Source organism: Salvelinus alpinus, chromosome 2 (assembly GCF_045679555.1).
Source record: "Salvelinus alpinus chromosome 2, SLU_Salpinus.1, whole genome shotgun sequence".
Classification (NCBI taxonomy): Eukaryota; Metazoa; Chordata; class Actinopteri; order Salmoniformes; family Salmonidae; genus Salvelinus; species Salvelinus alpinus.
Window position 1 is genome coordinate 39189389 of NC_092087.1, and position 15593 is coordinate 39204981.

General features: G+C 40.2%; 1 long non-coding RNA gene across 1 annotated transcript in view; it reads left to right on the top strand.

Moving 5' to 3' along the window:
* The window catches only part of LOC139560421 (uncharacterized), a 41257-nt gene extending 28246 nt beyond the window's left edge, over positions 1-13011 (top strand). The window contains exons 3-4 of the long non-coding RNA XR_011671936.1: positions 12585-12756; positions 12900-13011. This is a non-coding gene — a long non-coding RNA (uncharacterized lncRNA). The remainder of the gene's footprint in view (positions 1-12584; positions 12757-12899) is intronic.
* The last annotated feature ends 2582 nt before the right edge of the window (positions 13012-15593 follow it).

Below are 15593 nucleotides of genomic sequence, written 5' to 3' on the forward strand. Positions count from 1 at the left end.
TATGTTGGGGCCTCTACCTCCAATGGGACCGGTAAGGAGGCTGGTTACAGTGTCGTTCCTGGTTTCCAGGGCTGCTGTTGCTATGTGAACTCCCTAGCGACCAGCTAAACAAATAAACATTGAACACAAAGGATGAAAAGGAACAGATACCTTTGATGCTGAAGAGCATAGAATGTTTTTTAGGGGGTTGTGTTTTTTCCTTCTTGTGACTGCTCTTGTCCTTTTGGAGAGTGGAGAGAAGTAGATTTGATTCCATTTGATTTGATTTGTCACACAATAAAACCTCTTGCCCACAGTGCCTTTGAGAACGTATTCTCAAGGTGGACATTTCAAAGTGAGTAAAAGCAGATATAATCTGCACACAGCAAATTCTCCAATGTTACATCAACACTGACAGAGTTATATTTAATACTGGGTCAGTGACTATATTGGTCCACACTTTTGAGTGTTAAATTAACACTGTGTGTAGTGCTGACGCTTTTATACTTCATCAGTGATAGGGAATTAACACTTTCATTGTTATGCAATAACACCTCACATAGTATTTTTAACACTAGGAAGTGTATACAGTTTACACCAGTGGTGTTATGCAATAACTCATACAGTATTTTTAAACATTACACCAAGAGGTCCATATCTCTTGACAAGGGCTTTAAGTGTCGGTGTTCTATGTTTATGTTAATTAAAGTTTGAGCAAGTCTTTGTAAATGCTTACATAAGAGCATGTGGCAATAAAGACTTGTAAACACTAGTTTAATGTCTTTATCCCAACACTGAGCATCCTTGTCAAGAGACCACTGTGTTAGTGTTCAACTTGGCCATCAAACTTAGGCCTTAAAACTTCTTCGGGATCGGTGGGTCCGCTGTGGGACGGTTGAGCTAACGTAGGCTAATCCGATTAGCATGAGGTTGTAAGTAATATCGTGTCTTTGGCATCATTAAAACTGAAGACTTATTTTTATCAAATAACTCTGTAATTATTATTACGCAATTAAACTAATTAGTCTCATTCCGAACGTCGTAAATTGTTGGTTATCTGCAGTAACCCAGTCTTCACTATGAGTCATCCATACATCAATTGTCTTAAAACATGTATTTACTAAATACATAAATATTAAATAAATCACAGAAATGCATAAACAAACAGTAGATAGTAACAAGGAAATGATACCGGAGTTTCCCTAGTGGGATAAACCGGTATCGCGGCTTGGTGGACAAAAAGGGAAGTGGGGGTCGACTGAGATAAGACACTACAAAGTTGATAATTATAACAATTGAAATGCTAATCCTTTGCATAATGAACGCTCACTCATTCGGGAATAACTGCAATCAATATATATATTTACGCTCAGTGTGTTTTCGGGATCTCTGTTGAAAAGTTTGTTTCTGATGGAGTCTCTCTCTCTGCCGTGGTTAGAATGGATAGTTCAGAGTACCATTCAGCAATGTCGTTATAGAATAGCTGTTTCGGCGGTTGTCGGTCTTCGCGTTCAATAATACCGAATTCCTAGCTGCAGACTAGTAATTAGTATCAAAGATTTGTTCTTATTCTGTCGGTATCGATAGTCTAAGAGTTTAACCACGTGGTATGGTTAAAATATTCAGCAATCTACTCAAACCCTCCCTCTGTGATGAGGTACTGGTCTACAACCTTAGCCCTCTCGTGGTTATCGAGGTAAGCTGGTCTGGTCTCAACCCTTAGCCCTCTCGGTAATTGAGGTAAGCTCGGTCTCAAAATAAATTCCCAAGGTGGGGGTTTTATTCGGAGGTGCAGAAAAGGCCGGTCCCATGACGCCAGCTCAATGTCTGCGCTCATGAGTGGGCCTCTGATTTAGTTAAACTCCAAAGGGAATTGGAGTTTCCTTCATTAAACAGTCTAAAATCACATTACATCATTTCACAAATAGTTTCATCTTTACTCATTCATTTTATACAACAATTAGATGTAAGCCTCATAACTGAGACTCTTGTATAAACAGGGTTATGGTAATGTGGCTGTATTGTCTCTCATGAGTTTCACAAAATTGTACCAAACGGACCAGTTCGTAGCTGGATTCTTCACTGATCTTTTATACATTCTCCAGAACATGAATATTGTTCGGTTGTCAAGTTATGTGAGGTGGAAGAAATCCCTTTGTTCTCTCTATGAAAACTCACTCTCTCTCTCTATACTGTGGCCATGAGGAGAAATCTGCTCCAGAAATTTACGACCTCTCTGACCACAGCAGCCTGAGTGTAGGAGAGAGAGAGAGGGGGATGGTGCCGAGGTTGAGGGATGGTGCTCGCTGTGTCCAAAGAGGGCAACGTCATGACAGTAACAAGAACATTTCCCAAGACATAGACATATCTGATATTGGCCGAAAGCTTAACTTCTTGTTAATCTAACTGCACTGTCCAATTTACAATAGCTATTACAGTGAAAGAATACCATGCTATTGTTTGAGGAGAGTGCACAGTTTTGAACATGAAAAGTTATTACTAAACAAATTAGACACATTTGGGCAGTCTTGATACAACATTTTTAACAGAAATACAATGGTTCATTGGATCAGTCTAAAACTTTGCACATACACTGCTGCAATCTTGTAGCCAAAATCTAAATTGCACCTGGGCTGGAATAATACATTATGGCCTTTCTCTTGAATTTCAAAGATGATGGTACAAAAAAAAACTAAAAAACGTTTTTTTTTTTCTTTGTATATATGCATATCCTTGCTTCAGGGCCTGAGCTACAGGCAGTTAGATTTGGGTATGGCATTTTAGGCAAAAACTTTAAAAGGGGCCAATCCTTAAGATACTTGTATTGTCAGAAACAGTTGCATTTCTATGATCATAACAAGAGCATGTGACCATAGACTTGTACATATTATTGTACATATAACCACAAATATTGTTTATGGAGACTATCTAAACCATTTAAACTGTAACAACCAGTTCAGTAATGGGTGCAATAAATCTAACTTGCTGATTGGATTAGTTCAGATGTTATTTATCTTTGTGTAGCATACGATTAATCAATCAATCAATATACATGCAAAAACACAGATATTAAAAACAATCCCCAAAAATATATCTGCAGTAGAGCATAATGGCAAATATGGTAATGATGGGCGTGGTTTCGATTGGAACGTTTTAGTCTCCACAGAGTAAAACTGACACAATCAAACGCTCACACTCAACACTGGTTGTTAACATCGACACTGGGGTTCTTGGTCCTGCTTTAAATTAAGTGCAGCTTATAAAGGCTTCATAAAGCGTTCATAAATACTACATAAATGTGTTACAAATCATCTATAACTGTATGCTATGCTTTATAATGGGTTCATAAATGTGGCATAGCCGTGTGACATAACCACCAATGTCATATGCGACATAACCCACCATTTCAAATATGACATTAACCAGTGCTTTATAAGGGGTGTCATAAGCACCGCATGATAAAGGCCTTATAAATGATATGAGATTGAGGCTTCACAAAGCATTTATAACCCTGTATGCACCTTGGTAGAGTATTGCAATGTCAGGATAGTGGGTTTGATTCCTGTGACCACTCATACGTAAAATAGTAGTCAATCATGACAGTAAGTCACTTTGGAATAAAGAGTCTGCTAAATGATATATATTATATTACTCTAAAACATTTCTAGGATGGCCCAACCTCTTTCCCTCTTAGGTGCATAGTCAATATTGGAGCTGACCTCAACCTTCCCCAAAATGTTGTTCTGCAGAATGACACACACTACAAAGTGCAGCCATGCACAGCAAACAATTTTGGTATGGCCTTTAAAAATCTGTTTTTATTTTTTGCCTACTTCTGTTTTTTTCCCCAAATTCCATTTTCGCTGTTTTAGTTTTTCCAGGTGTTCGATTTCACCATTTCCCTATTTATTTCTGGTTTTCCCAGTTTTTTCACACTTCTTTAATAGAAAAACAACAACATTTGATTTTCTGTGTTTACAACAATGCTTACTTTCTGAAATCCCCATCCCGGATCCGGGATTTCTGTCATTAAAAACCCTGACTAGCATAGCGTAGCCTAGCGTCATGAAATCACAAGTGCAATATTGCAAAACACAGCTTAGCCTTTTGTTAATCCATCTGTCGTCTCAGATTTTGAAATTATGCTTTCCAGCGAAAGCAATACTTGCATTTGTGTAAATGTATCGATCGCTCGACAAAACAATAAGAACAGCTAGCGCCAGGCAACTCGGTAACAAAAACCAGCAAAGCAATCAAATAAATCGTTTACCTTTGTTGATCTTCGGTTGGTTTCACTCACGAGACTCCCAGTTAGACAGCAAATGTTTCTTTTGTTCCATAAAGATATGTTTTATATCCAAATACCTCCGTTTGTTTGATGCGTCATCACAAGTAATCCACCGGGAAAAGCGTTCGCGACAGCGGCGGAAAAAATTCCAAATTATATCCATAATGTCCACATAAACATGTCAAATTCGATAATAAATCAACCGGGACAGTTGGCTTTTCACTAGGAGCGAGAGAGACAATGGCTACCTTTCAGATTTGCGCAAAATCACCCGGAGAGCCCCCACCTGTCCACTTACCCAATGTGCTCTTGCAGGCTCATCCTTCAAAATAAAGGCCTGAAACTACGTCTAAAGGCTGTTGACACCTTAGGGAAGACAGAAAAAGAGGGCTTATTGATGTGAATTCACATATGCGATAGGAAGGCATTGGAACACAGAGCTCTCAAAATGAGTGCCACTTCCTGCTTGAAATTTTCTCAGGTTTTCACCTGCAATATCAGTTCTGTTTAACTCACAGACAAAATTCTTACAGTTTTGGAAACTTCAGAGTGTTTTCTATCCTAATCTGACTATTATATGCATATTCTAGTTTCGGCGGCTGAGAAATAGGCTGTTTAAAATGGGTACGCATATTTTGCCAAGTGTTAAAATTGCGCCCCCTATAAACCACATCAGGGGATGACTTTTGAGGCCTGGGAAAAATCTAAGAAACTTAGATTTTTGAGTGTAGTTGCTCCTTGATTCAGTGAGCGTGCCCTGCAATGTTGTTTGGTTAGTTGTCTTTACTAATATGTCAAATTTGTTTTGATTTAGAATGGAGATGGAAATGCACGGTGGTGAGATATTCTGTAGCTAAAGGTAATGTCTCAGCCTGTTAATTATAAAAATATAAAAAATTCCCTATTATTAGGCTATTCAAAATCAAATACAAACACATTATAATTGTAGGCTAACTCTAAATTAGTTTAATCTAGGCGAGACAAATTATTTACCCAAAATATCTTAAAATCAGTATTTTTAAAATGTTTTTCTAATATGTGTAATATGCGGTAAGCTATGTATTGTATAATGGCACAATCATTATTTAAAATCCGTTTTTTTGGGGTGGGGGGGCTTGGGCTTAAATACTGTATAGGCATATGCCTATGCATAAACTCTAATATGCATATGGGTGTTTTGAATTAATCATCACCTTAGAAAGCACTGTCCATTTAGTCCTGCTAGGCTTTGAAACAACATCCACTCATTTTCAACCTGTTGTTGAACTTTTTTTTCAAATTTATCAGTTGCAGTGAGTTGAGTTTTAAAAGCACATACTGTTTATGTGTTTGATTTTTGATTGCATTTGCATTGATGCAATAGTGGTTAGAGGGACAATAGAGCCCTGAGGCCAAGCTTCCTGACATCCAGGACCTATATACTAGGCGGTGTCAGATGAAGGCCCTAAAACTGTTCATAGACTGTTCTCTCTGCTACCACATGGCAAGCGTTACCCGGAGCGTTACCGGAGGCCAAGTCTAGGGCCAAAAGGCTCCTAAACAGCTTCTATACTGCTGAACAACTAATCAAATGGCCACCTGGACTATTTCCCTGGACTATTTACATAGCTAGGTAATGTTAGCCAGCTAGCTAAGCGTTAAGCAGTTGGTGGCGCATACTGAAACTGGTACCAACAAAATGTGACCTGTTACAGAAGCTGGGTGTATGACGCACATCAATACTTCACAGGAAAGGCATTTGAACGCAAAAAAGGTTTTCATCATAGTGTTTTTTTGTTGTTGCAGAAATGCCTTCTTGAACATGTGAACTTTCATGTGCCTTAATAACAAACGTGTGTGTAATCTGGAAATATAAATAAATGTGAAATCACAAAGCTTTTTAGACATGGAGAAAATTCAGAATCTTGCCTAGCCATGATTCCAACAGTCTTGAGTTTTTACACTGCTGCTACTCACTGTTTACATAGGCACTTTACAAATTACCTCGACTAACATGTACCCCCACACATTGACTCTGTACCGGTACCCCCTGTATATAGCCTCGTTATTATTATGTACATTTCCTGTGTTACTTTTTTATTTATTAGATTTTTTTAAACTTTAGTTTATTTAGTAAATACTTTATTAACTCTATTTCTTGCACTGAATTGTTGGCTAAGGGCTTGTAAGTAAGCATTTCATGGTAAGGTCTACTACGCCTGTTGTAGTCGGCGCATGTGACAAATAAAATTTGATTTGATTTGAGTACCAGGCCATTAGAGACCTGATGATCGTTAGTGAGTTGGGCACTACTAACGCATGTCCAGAGTGCATAAGAGGAGATTACCGTGACTCAACGGCAGGGGTGGTTCTAGCTTGTATGGCTCCCTGGGCAAACCCCACCTTCAGCCCCCCGCCCCTCCAAAAAGCACCAATCTGCACTAACTGTAATTTTTATTCTGACGTTTGGAAAACACAAATAAATAATCATAACGTTTAAAACTATATAAATATAAAAATATATGCAAAAATAAGACTCATAAATATCAAAAAGAAGTAACAAAGACAAATAGAAACAAATTTGTGATGATTTGGCACACGAGCATCAATACATTACCCATCCCCCAACACTGTCAACCAAGAGTCAAGACTAAACCAATTCACCTTGGTGGTGTGCAGACTGGTTTTATATTATACTTAACAATTTTTCACAAACCAGAAAAAAATGCAACAATATGGCTGTGAAACTATATATTCACAGTATCATGAATGAATTGGGGTTTATTTGGTAGCATTTCGTAGTGTGACTGATTTTACTAATTGCATTAGTACTGTACAAAGTTAGAAGTGCGCTCTTTGATAGATTCCCCCGCTCCCCCTACCTCGGACTTCCAGTGGGGAGACCTGAGGTCAACCTACCCCTGCCCCCCTCCCCATCTCGTACTTCTGAGTGGGAGACCTTCCCAGGCAGTAGCCTGTCTAGCTCAGAAACTAGATATGGGCGCCCACTCCGACAAGGTTAATTGACCCCCAGTCCCACACGGTGACATGATATCATTGACGTGACGTGCAAATGAGCGATACAAAACCGATCGCGCAAGGTCCCCATTCCAAATGATTTTGTGTGGGCGACCCGTGCCGCCACCGGCAAGATGCCGTCCTGGGCGGCTGCCCATGTCGCCCATCCCTAAATCCGCAACTGCTCAACGGTCATGTAGAATTTTACTGCGGTCATGACTCATGACTGCCAGAGTGGCGGTAATATGGTCATCACAACAGCCCTAATTATGCCTAATATGGCAATTCATATTATTTTCCAAAATTCATTATTGTTAACTTACATATCAAATCCATTCATGCAAGAAGCCTTGACCTGGTGCGCACATATTGCTCTGTCCTCCGTTTGATTTGAAGGCCTCAATCTGTCTTTTTTCCTTGGAGCTGATTGCTTTTAGAAGGAGAGAAGGAACAATACATGATCAAGAGGAACTAGCTGCTAGTTTAAAGCAATGAAAGATCACATTTTTACAAATAATGAATGTATAGGCTACATTTGTAAGAATAATACAAGCTTGTAGACGATACATAAATGTATTACTCAAAAAAAGTGTTTTGAGTGAGTGCACCACAAACATCTTTCCAGATTGTGGATGCATCCTCCTCCCAAAACAGCCTCTTCCAACACCATGGTTAGGGGAAGGGTATCCATCTGCAAAAGTGTAGTTTTGCTTTGATGTCAAGTCAGCTCATATTGTTGCTGTTGTGCTAGCTAACATGCTACTGAACAGTGATACTAGCATATTGGTATTAAAACACAGAAATGTATTCACCTAAAAAGTTAAGTGTTTAGGCAAAGCATTAGTTAGCTAGCTAGCTATCACATTAATTGTGAAAAAATATGATAGCTAACGTTAGCCAGCCAGCTAATCGCTAGCCAGTCAGTGGCGCAGATAGATTGAAAATTGTATCAACAAAATGTGACCCGTTACAGAAAGCCGGGTGTATGATGCACATCAATACTTCACAGGAGACGCATTTAAACATAAAAAAAGTTTTCATCAGTCATTTGTTTTGCAGAAATGCCTTCTTGAACATGTGAACTTTCATGTGCCTTGATAACAAACTTGTATGTGATCTGTAAATATAAATAAATGTGAAATCACAAAGCTGTTTAGACATGGAGAAAATACAGAATCTTGCCTAGTCATGATTGGTTGAGATAATGAGAGGGCTGTGGATATTGTGGATATTTGAAAGATCTATTGGATGTACTATACTAATATTTTCATTATGGACTACATTGAAAGTGAAGCTACAGCTTTCAATACCAATGTTATCCTGAATACAGCTGCTGGTATCAACACAGCTCTGCCTTCTGTGGCGAAAGCAGTCTGGACTGGTTGAAGCAGAGTGGGAAGGATTATTTTGAAAGTGTTCCAGTTTGCCATGAATTATCATAATCCATACACCGGTAAGAGTCTACAGTTAAAATGCCATGATAGCTACGTGTACATCAGTGGAGGCTGGTGGAAGGAGCTATAGGAGGACAGGCTCATTTTAATGGCTGGAATGGAATTCATGGAACAGAGTTTCCATATGTTTGATGTGTTTGAGACCATTCCATTAATTCCATTCCAGCCATTACAATGAGCTTATCCTACTATAGCTCCTCCCACCAGCCTCCTCTGATGTACATACACTATTGTCTCAACGGTATCAAAAAGTTATTTTCATTGCTTGTTATTGTTAGCTATATAGCTCGTTAGCTAGACAGGTAGCGTTATAGCTTGCTTCGTCCCGCAATGAGCCATTGTTTACAGATGGCTCATTGCGGGACGAACATTAAGCCAGCTAGCTAAGGTGGCCAGTTGCATTTCTGCTGTTAATGTTGATTGCTGATGTTCTAAGGCATGCATGACATGATGATTATGATGATGATTATTATTATTATAATTATTATGATGAATATCTTTTTCATGTTTGCCAGTTTGCCATGTTTAACTAGCTAGCTACCAAAAAATAGCCACTGTGGTGTGAATGCTGATTGTTTAGCAAGCTAATCAAACCTCATGTTACATTATAGGGACACATGCTAAGTTGGCTAGCTAGCTAGCCACGATGAAATTATAGCTAAATAGCTAGCTATTGGATTATAGATTTTTTTGCTGTCTAGCTAGTTGAATACCATTTACTTCTAGCCAGCTGGTAATTATGAAGCTAAACATTTGCTAAATCTAACTAGTTATCTTGTGTCTGCATTGCCGTTGTTGGGCTGGAAGCAGGTTAAGTGTGTACAGGGCATTTTAGTACAGCTGTAGCAGCCTACAGGCAATAACAAACCTATTTCTCTGTCATTTCTCTTTCAGCATAAACCTGCTCTCCGCCCCCAGTACAAGGAGATGATCAGTGGTGAACAAGCCACACTTCATGTATTTTGTCTTTGTACTTTGTGCTTATTGCTTGAATTTGGGGGTCAATTAATGTTATTGCTGGTATGCAAGGCTTTATTATCTTGTCTACTTTTGTCTGCTTTCCTCCTTTAAAGCTTTAATTGTCTGGAGCCTGGTGTTGCTGTGGCCAAGGAGCTTTCACTCAGATGGAACCAGGTTTCAGCTGCTGTGCAATGTTGACGTCCTTCGTCCCAGGGATGTGAAAGCATCCCCCGTACTGGACACAACCTTGAAAACATATATTTTTGAGGCGATCAGGACGTTTGCAATGAAAAGGCCAGGGCATTACATGTCCTGCTTCGAAGGGCAGGACAGAAATATGCTCTCAGGCTAGATTCCTTTGTTCATATCATAACATGATCTGAACCAAAGTTACTCAAATAATCTTATGACATACAGTACCAGTCAAAAGTTTGGACACACCTACTCATTCAAGGGTTTTTCTTTATTTTTACTATTTTCTACATTGTAGAATAATAGTGAAGACATCAAAACTATGAAATAACACATATGGAATCACGTAGTAAACAAAAAAGTGTTAAACAAATCAAAATATATTTTCTATTTTAGATTCTTCAAAGTAGACACCATTTGCCTTGATGACAGCTTTGCACACTCTTGGCATTCTCTCAGCCAGCTTCATGAGGTAGAAAAACACATACATTTTCCCTGATTGGTCTTCAATGGTTAATGGTCATGGAACTTGTGTGTTCACCAGAAACGTCTTCTGGTAAACTGTTTGCCACTAGTGGAAATAAATATTGTTGCCACAGGTTTGCCACAGATTCAAATATAATCTTGAGAGAATTGTTTGCCAGAAAAAAACTTTTTCAAACTTCTGGCAGCATTTTGTGGCACACTATTAAGTTTGCAGAAAATCTACCACAAACTTGTGGGAAGTTTGCTGCAACAAATTCATTTTTGTAACGGCTATTAAAATTCTCTCTGAGATAAGGCATGTTAAACTCTCATTAAATTCAACTCTGATATAATGCATGTTAAACTCCCATTATGTTTTGATTAGGAGGCACAGGGCCCGGCGCCATGGTGATTGTGTTTTTAATCAGATTTTTCCTCACTGCGGAGCAAAGACGAAATGAGAAGAGGGGAGAAGTAACAAAGCTAAACAAGCTGAGCAAGCAGCAACATACCATTTAACTCCAACAACAGAATAGACTTTCTGTGTCGCATTTTTTGACATAACGAAAGTATATGAGAATGGATCCAAAATGGGATTGCTGTTCAAAGTGTTATATTGCTATGTGGGTAGTGGACCTTGATGAATTGTTTTATGGATAGGAAATGAATTGAAAGAGTGAATTACATCAATATTATTCATTTTTGCCTAGCAGTGTCCAACTCACAAAGTGACACTGAATATAGTTTTTTTCATATACCAGTGATCTGTTTAAAAACATACTGCAGTAGGAAGCTCCACAACATTACAGAAAAACCTTATTATCCTTTCTATGCCATAACTGGCACCGCACATTAGCCTCATACATGGGTGATGGCGTTGATGCTATAGCAACCATGCCCAACACATGGTTACATCAGAATGAGGTAAAATGCACACCAAAGGTTGTAATACTATGGACTCACTCTACAATACTTTATATAGTGTTAACAAAAGCATATTATACAATGCCCCTCCACTCCAATGTTAACAGAAAGAATGTTGTGACGTGTCATGTACTGACGTATGGGGAAGTATTTGTCATCAGTGTGGACTAAAAGCATATCACGGGCGTGTCGCAGAGATAATTAGCTGACCTGTACATAGTTCTGTTTTCCATTAGCCAATGACAAGTTTTATGAACACCCTGCTATGGAAACAGCTGAAGGACATTTAACACATCATAATCAGAGTGACACTAGATTTGGGCTTGTAGTGCAAAAAGAAAGGGCATCATGAACACCTTCCTAAAATTTAGTTGCACACCCCCTCAGAACAGCCTCAACTCATTGAGGCATGGACTCTACAAGATGTCGAAAGTGTTCCACAGGGATGCTGGCCCATGTTGACTCCAATGCTTCCCACAGTTGTGTCAAGTTGGCTAGATGTCCTTTGGGTGGTGAACCATTCTTGATACACACGGATACTTGCTATCTAGCCAATGTTAGTAATGTTAAAGGTTTGTGTGTCTCTGTGAAAAAGATAGCTAGCTAACATTGCCTATCAATACAGGACTAAGATTGAATTGTACTACACCGGCTCAGACGCTCGCCAAATGTGTCAGGGCTTGCAAACTATTACGGACTACACAAGGGACGCACAGTCACGAGCTGCCCAGTGACACGAGCCTACCAGACGAGCTAAATAAAATCTATGCTCGCTTCAAGACAAGCAACACTAATGCATGCATGAGAGCATCAACTGTGTGAGCACACTCGTTGTAGCCGATGTGAGTAGACCTTTAACTTTTTTGGGATAGGGGGCAGCATTCGGAATTTTGGATGAAAAGCGTGCCCAAAGTAAACTGCTGCTACTCAGGCCCAGAAGCTAGGATATGCATATAATTGGTAGATTTGGATAGAAAACACTCTAAAGTTTCCAAAACTGTCTGTGAGTATAACAGAACTGAAATGGCAGGCAAAAACCTGAGGGAAATCTATCCAGAAGTGCTATTATTTTGAAATGGGTGTTTTTCCATTGAAAGCCTATCCACCATTTAAGGGCTTGTAAGTAAGCATTTCACTGTAAGGTTGTATTCGGCGCAGGTGACAAATACAATTTGATTTGATTTGAACTAGCTGTTGTGTGTCTCTGTGAAAAAGAGTTAGCTAACCATTTATACACAGCCTATTTATTTATAGGCTACTAGCTAGTCATGTGATGATGTGTTTGCTTGATAGCTACTTGAATTGAGAGTGCGTGCTCTGTGTAGGGGTCGCGGAGGTGCAGCACTGCAGTGTTTGAAGATTTTCTATGTCTGAGGGGATCGGAGAGCTGGGATAGTTCAAGGTGACTGTGGAGAAGGCCAGTCACGTGGAGCATACTGCTGCAGCCACAAAGCCATGGAGCTACTGACAACACTCCCTGTGATACAGCCATCACTGGTAAGACGGGAGAAAAAGGGGAGGGGGAGGTGAAGAGGGAGAGAGGCGAGGGACACAGGTGGAGTAGGAAGTTTGAGATGGGGAGAGTCTGAGATTTGGACTTTCTAAGTGTGTTTACTGTTTCTGTTTCTCTTTCCAAACAGCCTACCAGTCTATGAATCTGGAGACACTGGAGGTGTTTGGGGTGGAGAGGACGGTGGACTCAGTGGAGGACATCCCAGCCACTTGGCAGTGAGGGAGTTTGATTAATCTCACCTTGTCGCCCGTGCAGGTGTGTTTTGCACCGGCTGAAAGTTGATTGTATTCCATTTGAAACCAGGCTGCTCCCAGGACATGAGCCAGGTCCCCCGCTCTGGCCGAAGTTGAAGTCGGCTCAAAACAAAAGTGACGTAGGTTAAGCACATGGAGTAATTGGTAGGTTTCTGTGTTTTCACATGCAACAGTGATTGCTTTTGATAAAAACCCTTTATCTGCCATTCCAATGAAAACTTGTTAGAAAATTTGAACATATATTAATGGTAAAGATATGTTGTATATGTTTCTGAACAATGCTGCCTTGTTGATAACCTGACCAAGCGGCGCAGATTACTGTTTCAGAAGGGCGCTCCTCCCTCACCGCTTTTGCCCGTTCACGTCACAGCGGCTCAGATTAATAGACCTCCCTCAGTTTTGGCACTGCTACATTCTACCTGATGGGTAAGAGGGAGGACAGACAGACAGACAGACAGACAGACAGGCAGGCAGGCAGGCAGGCAGGCAGGCAGGCAGGCAGGCAGGCAGGCAGGCAGACAGACAGACAGACAGACAGACAGACAGACAGACAGACAGACAGACAGACAGACAGACAGACAGACAGACAGACAGACAGACAGACAGACAGACAGACAGACGGGGGCATATAAAGTATTTCCCTAAACCATGAGGTAACGTTATAATCATTACCATATAAATACCTGCTATGCTAATGAGGTAACATTATAAACACTACCCTATATGTAGCCTTGCGAAAGTAATTTGGGGTTGTTTTTTCTGTCACGCGTAAATCATAAAATAGGATAATGTAAGAGGGAAATCACCGCAAGGTGAAGTCACCATAAAGTTCTGTCTAAATCACCATCAAGGGAAATAAATCTGTTAGTAAAGTGCATAAAAACAATCTGAGTACAATATGTACCAACGGTAATGGCTCTGCTTTCTATAAATAAATAAAAAAATAAAAAAACACAAAGACCACAATGTTCACAATTACAATAGACTTCCTAGTATTTCAAATTTCTAAGTACATGATGTCCATAAACAAAATTACATCTTACATGAAAAACGAAAATAAATATTGTCATAAAACAAATGAATACTTACAAACACACTGTCCACGTGATACCCTAACCTCACATGGAACAGTAGATCCTCATCTCACCCATACAGCACTGGGGGAAATTACATACCACCATATATAATAAGTTACAACTCAAAACTGAAACAAAATACAACACCCTGAAGATTTACTGACGCTTCAAATAATGTTATCAACTCCACAATGTGGTTCTGAGAGCACTGGTATTCAGCTAGCAGGAGGCTAACATCCTCATGTCAATCTGAAAGTATCAACAGGCTAACATGGCCATCTGGCATAAATATTACAAACAAACTCTTATACACAGCAGATTACGCACTCAAGCCACCATCAGTAAGCACACCTGCCTTCCCCCTGTCATGTGCATCACCGATCATTGGAGTCACATGGACTCAATTACTTGAAAAAAAACGGCTCGCGGCTGAATCTATCCCTGCTGTAGGGTCTAGTAGTAGCTAGTAGTAGTACCTTCCCTATAGTTGTCTGTTTCCAAACTCTGTTCCCTGTTTCGGGATTGATGTTTGCCATATGTCCTTGTTTTCCCGTGTGCTGAAGCTGTTCCTGTTGTGTTCTATGTCTGTTCCTGAATAAATGTTTGACTCCCCGTACCTGCTTCTCCTGTCCGGCGTCGGTCCTTACAGGCTATGCTGATGAGGTAACGTTATAGACACTACCATATAAATACCTGCTATGCTGATGAGTGAGATAGAAAGTGATATGACTTACAATGCCTTCAGCATTTTTATGGTAACGATTATAACGTTACCTCATAAGCATAGGAGGTATCCATGGTAGTGTCTATAATGTAACCTCATCAGCATAGCAGGTATTTACAGTGCCTTCAGAAAGTATTCACACCCCTTGACTTTTTCCTAATTTTGTTATGTTACAGACGGAATTTAAGATTTTGTGTCACTGGGCTACACGCACTAGCCCATAATGTCAAAATTGAATTATCTTTTTAGAAATGTGTACAAGTTAATAAAAAATGTAAAGCTGAAATGTCTTGACTCAATAAGTATGTCCAGGTGTGCGTAATAATGGGCAGCAGGTGTGTGTAATGATGGTTGCCAGGGCTGATGGTTAGTAGACAGGCAACGTTGAGCTACTTTCACGAGCTCCAACGCAGGACAGGAGGACGGCCCCGAGGGTAAGGAGCGGGCTGGTCTGGACAGCGTGAATGGAAATCCTGGATGATGTTGGGGTTCAGGATGTCGGCAACTGAGACCCAACTGCGCTCCTCAGGACCATACCCCTCCCCAGTCCACCAGGTACTAGAGCCAACCCCCACGACGTTGGGAGTCCAGGATGGATCTTACGGCATAGGCAGGGGTCCCCTCGTTGTCCAGGGGAGACGGAGGAGTGTCGCAGGGACGGCATCAGCCAGAGGACCTGGAACCACTGGCCTGAAGAGAGAAACATGAAAAGAGTTTGAGATCCGATAGTTGGTGGGGAGTTACTTCTGGGACCCTCTGGAGGACCT